This window comes from Mastomys coucha, unplaced genomic scaffold, assembly GCF_008632895.1.
Source record: "Mastomys coucha isolate ucsf_1 unplaced genomic scaffold, UCSF_Mcou_1 pScaffold23, whole genome shotgun sequence".
NCBI classification, from domain to species: domain Eukaryota; kingdom Metazoa; phylum Chordata; class Mammalia; order Rodentia; family Muridae; genus Mastomys; species Mastomys coucha.
The window spans coordinates 48,883,915-48,892,108 of NW_022196906.1; the positions used below are offsets into that span (position 1 = coordinate 48,883,915).

At 45.7% G+C, this 8,194-nt stretch overlaps 1 non-coding gene and 1 pseudogene across 1 annotated transcript; one reads left to right on the plus strand and one right to left on the minus strand.

Moving 5' to 3' along the window:
- Nucleotides 1–2,922: 2,922 nt before the first annotated feature.
- LOC116074164 lies at nt 2,923–3,089 on the minus strand. The gene has a single exon (XR_004112119.1). It is a non-coding gene; the product is annotated as a U1 spliceosomal RNA (small nuclear RNA).
- Nucleotides 3,090–6,368: 3,279 nt separating this feature from the next.
- On the plus strand, nt 6,369–6,742 carry LOC116073552 (annotated as a pseudogene).
- The last annotated feature ends 1,452 nt before the right edge of the window (nt 6,743–8,194 follow it).

Consider the following 8,194-nt stretch of genomic DNA (forward strand, 5'->3'; position numbering starts at 1 on the left):
ACGTATGCATGTATGTTTGTGTAATGAAGTTATTGGACTCTGTCTTTTGTTTCATCCACTTTGTGTGTGTGTGTGTGTGTGTGTGTGTGTGTGTGTGTGAATTTTCTCTCTTTCCTTCTCTTTCTTATCAGCCCCAAGAAGTTAAAAGAGTTCATAGTTTTTCAGCTGACCACAGGAAGTGCCAGCTCCAGTAAACTAAGCTTTGTTTCCTCAGAGAAGTCTACTGCGTGACTTCTCTAATGGATGACTGCCTTTGGCAGCAGCCCCTGTAGGTATCTGGATCCACCCCCAGTGACTCCCTGCCTCAGTTAACCCACCACATGGATGCCAAAGCCAGTCATTGGCAGCTCATGGGTGAGAGGGGAACGAAGTTCAGTGACCAGGGAACTAACATTACAGCATCTCTGTGTCTCAAAGCCACATAATCTAAGATGCCATTTGCTTCTTTGGGCTTCCTTTACTCTTATTTTGTTTTCTGTGTATGGGTTTGTCCGCATGTGTGTCTGTGTACCATGTATGCATTCCTGGTGTCTGCAAGGCTAGAAACAGAAATTGAATCTCCTAGAACTGGAGTTACAGATGGTTAGGAGCTGTTGTAGGGGTGCTGGGAATTGAACCCAGGTCCTCTGGAAGAGCAGCCGGTGCTCTTAACTGTGAAGCCATCTCTCCAGCCTGTCTTTTTTTTTTCTCTATCTGTAGGCTGAAGCTGTTATCACCCGACATGGGGGATAGGATGTGAGGATTAGATGAAGACCGTGTGTGGCCTTGGGTTTGCTGTTGAGGAGATGGTGATGAACAGCCTCAGTCTGGGACCCTCCTTCCCCTGTTTCATGCTCTTCCTGTCTGCTCTACTGTTTTGCATAGCATTAAAATTCAAATAAGTCATTGGGTAGGAGGTCGCAGGGAGACCAAAGGCCTAGAATAAGAGCTGAGTGTCCACATACTCAGGCCATGACTACTTGAAGCCTGCCTGGCTCCATGATTTGCTATGTCTTAAACAAGCATTTAGAGTTTCACTCCTCACGACCCAGCTGCTCTACCCAAAGGAAGAGTCTCAGGAAAGACGCTTGTTCTATAAAAATGTATGGCCTTAGCAAGATAGCAAGATGCCCGCACAAATGGCCCCCTGCGTCGGACCACAGAACTTCTTTCTTAACCTTTATGAGAACAAATCCCACTCCCTCTCAGCTGAGGGGCTCCTCTGGGACTTTCCCTCCTCTGGGACTGCTTCCCTGCAGTGCATTTCAATAAATATAAGCTTTCTCTGTGTCCCGTGGTAAATATCATTTTGGAGATTCTACCCCACCTTAGATCATTTAGTTTCCAAATAAAAGACACAAAAGCTTTTATATTTAGAAGCTTTAAAAGCACTAAAGCTAGGCAGATATCAACCCTCTCTGCTATTTTGTCTACTTCCCCGTCAGTAACCCTGAGATATCACTTGCCATGTTCTGCCTACTCCTACTCCAACAGGCAGGCCCTCGTGGCCATGCTCTCATGATCCACCTACCCCATGATGCCTTCTTCCTTCTTCTTTCTTTCTCCTCTCCCCATGGTCCCTGACTGAGACCCCCAAGCCCCGGACCTCCCGCCCTGCCTATCACTCCTCTACCTAGTTACAGGCGGTAGGTATCTTTTTAAAAGATCAGGGATGACTTGGAGGGCAAGGTTTATACAACAAAAGTTGGTATATGGGAGGATCTGCTCTTCTTGGAGCAACCAGGTCTTGGGATATGGCATTTAGCATTTGAATACATAAAAGCACCAGGCTAACCCACTACCTTGATATATTCTTTTTGGGGGTGGGGGTGAAGGGAGAAAAAAGTTTATTTAGCTTTTACTTCTACAGCACTGTTCATCATTGAGGGGTAAATACTTTTTACTACCCATACACAGGCATCTTTTTACTCATCCCTTTTTATCCTTCAGCTGCCCAGTTCCCCTCCTATCAGGGACCTGGTTTTTCCATGATATTTTGGCGACCTGTACAGGGACTCTCTTGTCCTCTCTTCATTCTGGTGCTTGTGGTCAGCTGAGTGAACCATGTGTAACTGAAGGTCTCTAGCTGGGGCCGCTCTCCAGTGAGACCCAAAGGCCCCTGGCTGTGACTCAAGATCATTTACCTACCCATCAAGATACAGGTGACACCATTTTCTTTTGATTCACTGTGGAAATCCTTACCTTCCATTTGCAACTGAACAACTCTGGCCAGGGCAACTCCTTGGAGAGTCCTGAAGGTGGTGGGAAAAGACATCCCTATCACCATCAGGAGCTAGTCTCTTCTTTCTGGGGATCCTCTCTCAATGTGAGGCTCTGGTGGCAGAGCTCATCCAGAGTGAGACCGTACAAATTGTGAGGGTTTCTCCCTCCTCTCGGAAGAAAACAGATTCTGTGTAGTCAGTATCTGCATCTGCCTGGCTAAATGTTCTTCCCTCTCAGTAGGTGGAGCTGCACTGTGGCTGGACTGTGTGGACTGTGTGGACTGTCTGGACTGTGTGGACTGTGTGGACTGTGTGGACTGTGTGGACTGTCTGGACTGTGTGGACTGTGTGGACTGTCTGGACTGGGCATTTGCATGCTTGTTGCTCCCCTTCTCATCCAGTCTCCTTAATGGAAGGGACATAAAGGTCACCAGGACTTCTCTTCCCCTGGACAAGCATCTTCTCTCCTCAGTGATGTGCACTGAGTTCAGTTTTGTGAGTTTTCTGTCAGGGTCCAGTCTGGCCAGATGCATTCATGGATGAGATGGTGAGGGAAGGGCTCATTGGGACTTCATGAATACCTGTGTCCTAGAAGGTATGTTATTACCTAGAAATGGCTGTTATTAAAGCCATCGACTATAATAAGTTATGATGGGCAGAACAGGGGATTTCTGAAGACCCTGCTCTCTTTCAGTCTGTTCTTTTTTTTTTTTTTTTAAATCAGGGGAGAGCGCAAACGCAGTCCCCCACTACCACAAATTATGCAGTCGAGTTTCCCACATTTGGGGAAATAGCAGAGGTCAGCACATCTGGAGTGCAATGGATAAGCCTCGCCCTGGGAAAAACCACCTTTGTGATCATGGTATCTCCCCTGTCAGGTATCAGTCTGTTCTTATTAAAACCATATATAAATATACTAGTCTAGACCCTGAGAGCAGAGAAAGCCAGACTATGCTGGTTGTACATTTTCTAAGCCAATTCCTCTCCAGATATTAGACAAAGACTTCAAAGACTAGAGCAGGGATTTCCCAAACCCCTTCCCTCACTTTATTAAGTGTAGCTTTCAAGGTGTTTAATTATCAAGATGAGAGGCAAAGGGGATGAATTAAGAAGACAAAAGGGACACCCATCAGCCTCAGTCCATGGCCCTAGCAGCTGCCTGGCCTTTGCCTCTCTTGGTAAGTACTAGAGCTCCATCTAGAGGCTTCCTTTTGCAACCTAAAAAATGAAAGATACTGTCTGGCTGAGCTTGACCTGTATGTAAGTCAGGTCCAAGGCCACCAGTCTACAAGCCTCCACTCAAATGACTCAATAGGTTATCTGGGCCGTTTTACATCAGGGCTTCCAAGACAGATCTACTTCCTTAGGTAGGTCACAACTAAATAATTAGCCTCTCTTATTTTTCTTCCTGAGATCATGCTCTTTCTGTGCATAGACGCTTTATTAATATACAGCCCAAGCAAACCTGCCTCAAATCAAAATACTGCTCCAAATCTTCAAAGGCTGGCATCACGTGGCTAGAACTTTTCACCTTCAAGAGCCCAGATCTCCCTATAAAACGGTCTAGCTTCTGAGGCTTATGCTACCCTTGGGCACAACAAGCATTTCTAGATTTTTTTTTTTTTTTTTTTGGTATGTTGAACAGGGTCTCACTGTGTAGCCCAGATTTTTCTAAGTCCTCTCACTTCAGTGTGATTATAGGTGTGAGCCACCGTGCCTACCTACTACCTTTACTCTGAGAACTCTAGCCATTACACAGCAGCCAAAGCCTTCCTGGGCACGACATGGTTTTGAAGAACCTGAGTGCCTCCAGCTTGACCTTATAGCTAAGGTCCTCTCTGAGGCTTTAATGGGACCAGAAGAATCGTTAGCTAGGATCCTTAAGATGGCATCGTCCCTAAAACGGCACTTACTTTGCACCCGCATCATCTGCCCTTCACCTATCCCCTCCTTGAACAAAGAGAAATAGCACAGCGAGTTTTAAAGCAACCTGTGCAGCTTCCCCTCAATTGCTTATCTTATCAAGCCTACCAGATCCTAACCTTGAAGGTAGAGACAAGTGACTTTACCACAGAACTAAACTAGATCTAACAGATTCACAGTGGTCCCCAACCAGAGGCTACTAGGTGGCAGGCATAGACCACGGTGGGGGCATAGAATAGTTGGTCCTAGAGAGATCACAGAACGTAGTAGGTCTCTTACAGTGAGTTCTATTGTAGCTCCAAATGTCACACTAATGGCGGACAGCAGAGTTCTGCCTCTTAGGGGCAGGACTGGGCCTTAACATTTATACAGATACAGCCTGCGCTTTCCTTGTGACGCACACATTTAATCCCAGCACGCAGGGAGCAGGGGCAGGCAGTTCATGGCCAGCCTGGTCTACATAGTGAGTTCCAGGACAGCTGGAATTATATAGGGAGACCCTGTCCTCAAACAAACAAAACAAACATGACCACAAGATTTGGGTCCTACCAGAAGCCATCTGGTTTCTAACCAAGGTATCTATTGTACACTTCAAGGCCCGTCAAACAGACCACCCAGGATCTATCAGGGGACTGACCATGGAGAGCCATAGGCTAAGCAAACTCCTAGCTGCCCTTGGCTGCTTTAGTTCCTGATCCCACTTTTCCATGTCTACAGTCTCTCAGGAGACTAAACAGACTTTATGGAGCTTTGGACTGAAGAGATGCCTTAGTGATTAAAAACATTCTTCCAGAGGCTCCAGGTTTGGTTCCCAGTACCCATTTGGTGGCTCACAAACATCTGTAACTCCAGTTCCAGGGATCTGACGCCATCTCTGACCTCTGTAGGCACTGCATGTATGTGATGCACAGATGTACATGCAAGCACTCATTCACAGAGGAAAAAATTGTTTGTACATATATATCAGGGCTTCACTGTCCCTCCAGAGGGATGGACAGTTACAAAGCCCAGCGATCCCTGGCTCAGCATAATAGAAGATCATAAATAATTTTTCTCCAACCACACTGCTGGGGGAAGAGATATTAAACTTTGTCAAAAGTTCCTTTCTCTATTTGATATGATCACATGATTTTTTTTTGTCTTCAAGTCTGTTTAGTTGTTCTAGTTACATTTATTGATTGTGTTACATTGAACCAACTTTTCATCCCTGGGTTGAAACTAAGCTGATCATGGTGCATGATCCTCTCTGTGTTCTTGAGTTTCATTTGCAAGCATTTTGTTGAAAAAAACTAATCTCTAGTGATGGGGTTTGAGTCGCGGCAGACGCATCTGCAGACACCAGGCCCAAACAGCTCCACGTGTAAGAGGTTTAATTAGAAGGGGTGGAGGATAGCGGTGCAGGAAGAGAGAGAGAGGGGAGAGAGGAAAGAAAGAGATGGAGGAAAAGTACCCATATATATATATATATATATATATATATATATATATATATATATATATATATATATATATATGTCGTGACGTAGCAGTCCAGGTAAAGGTGGGAGTTGAACCCAATGGATTCTGGGAATATGGTGGCTGCTGCCTTGGCGACAGGTCTGTGGACCCGCCCATATCTGCCGCAGGTTCTGGGTGCTAACATCTAGTGTTCAGGAAAATGATCTGTATTTTTCATTTTTGTTCTTGCCTGGCTGTGGTGTGTGGTTTGGTACTGTTCCTCTGTGGGCTGTCTTGTGGAATGGTTTTCAGGATATTGTTGTCAGCTCTTCTTGTTACTACTTAACATGACAGTGAGTTGCTTGCTCTCTCAATGAACTAAAACCAACTAACTTCCTCAACTCTTACAAAGAGATCCCCCATCCCACTTGACCGAGTAACCCCCTTTCTGGGAACTCACCAATTGCTTCTTTTCATTGTGTTTCAACAAATTCTGCCTTTTTATTTCCTTGGTAATAAATGACTCCCTGGTGTCACTGTTTCACATGGCAGGGGAAGCAGTCCATCCACGCAGCAGAGTGAGCACGCTCTGCCAGGTACATAAGTGAACACATCTGTGTCTTTCCACAATGTCAGAGTTTATTGAATAACAATAAATTCACAAGCCTTATCAGTTTCAATGACATCCATGTTTCATATAGTCCCTCCTACCTTAGAAACACAGCTGGGACAAATGCAGACTGTTTTATTCCAATCCTTTTTTTTTTTTTTTTTAATGTATTTATGAGATACGTGCCAGAAGCCAAGATGTCAGGTTCCAAGTACAAACCTATTCCCTGGCCACTCTCCCCAGTATCCTCAACCAGCAGAGAACGGTGCATCTCTGGAGACCTGAAAGACGCTTGAACTTAAGAGCCTGACTTAAGGAATATCTGCTTCAGTCCAATGACCCCAAACGCCAAAAGCACAACCAAGATCCTGCCTTGATTCAATGGACCTATGCATGGCCAGCAGAAGTTTGCCCTAATTTCAGACCCACTCCCAAGAGCTCACTTTCAGGAGCTGTAGCGGCATCTGGGCCCCTCATCTTCTGGTATTATGTTTTCAAAATGGATAACGGCAGAAAGGAGAGACTTATCCAGGAAGGAAAATTGGAATAAACATTTAACCTCTTCTATTAAATTTGGCAGGGATGACTCTATTCTTGCATAACTCTTCTAGTAATCACTGAAAAAGAGATGTACTTATTTTTGCTTTATGTGCATGAGTGTTTGCCTACATGTATGTATGTACACTACATGTGTTCCTGGTACCAACAGAGGCCAGAAGAGGACATCAGATCTCCTGGAAGTAGGCTAATAATTGTGAACCACTATACAGGTGTTGGGAACTGAGCCCAGGTTTTCAGCAAGTGCTCTGAGCTACTAAGCTGTCTCTCTGTTTTGTTTTGTTTTCTCTCCTTCCAACCTTAATTCCTGCTACTAACCACACAAAACACAGTGACTATATTTATATGCATGATATAAAGGGACTACCAGAGGCTGCAGGAGAGTTCAGGAGGTATGAGGAGTGAGTTAATGGATAATAAGTAAGACCGGGCCAGGATGGAATCAGGGTCTGGGAGCAGGAACTGATCCAGAGCAAGACACAGGGGTCAGATCACAGGTGGGTGAACAGATAGACTGACGGCGGTCAGGGAGACCACATCAACAGCAGAGAAAGCAAAGCTCCAAGGGTGGTTGGAGGTAGAGTCCCTGACGGACACACGGCAGGTATATTGATTGGTGTGGTGGTATGTCACACAGTGCTAGGTTTCCATCACTTTATGGGGCCCATTCTTTCCTTGGCCAGGCCTGGTTTCCCTAATACAATTTTAATGCACCCGTATGCTCCTATGGTTTCAACTCACCCCAATACATTTATAGTTGGCTCCCTTTCTATTCCCAGGAGTAAGCCTATGTTCCCTGGCTAGTGCCTGGTGGATAGAGCACTGGGTTCACCCCAAGGCTGCTATCATTCCTCTCTCCAGAAATGGAGCCAGAAGCTGCCTGTAAAATGGAGTCTCCTAGGACAAAGGGCAATCTGAAAAACACTTGGAGAGTAGGCAGGAACCTGATGTCAACGGCCTGGAGGAGCTGCCTGGAGGAAGCAGACCTTCCGGGACAATGGTAGGAGGCACCTTCTGGGTACTAGAACTAAGACCCTCATCAGAATCTGTTGCTTCCATTTTGTGCGCCCTGCCTGCACCTTTCAGTTGAGGCCGACACCCCCCTATGTCACAGCACATGAAGGCACAAGCCAGTCAAGAGAGTTTCCTTTGCTCACTGTGTCTTTCTTTCTTTCCTCCCCCCACCAGCCCCGCCTCCTTCCTCATTTGGGCTCCACATTCCGGGTCCCCTGAGTTTAGTAGATTCTGCCTCTGACTTCTGACTGTTTCTTACCTCCTTTCCTGCCCCCCTGCTCTGCAGGATGGTTAGGTTCAGCCTCAACTTCTGGAGTTCTCCCCCTTTTCTTCCTGACTCTGGGACTTTTCCACCCCAAACACACAGGAAGTAATGATTCAAACATTGCCTGTACCAGTCACACCACTTTTAAAAAGTTTATTTTGAAATAATCATAAACTCACAGAAAGC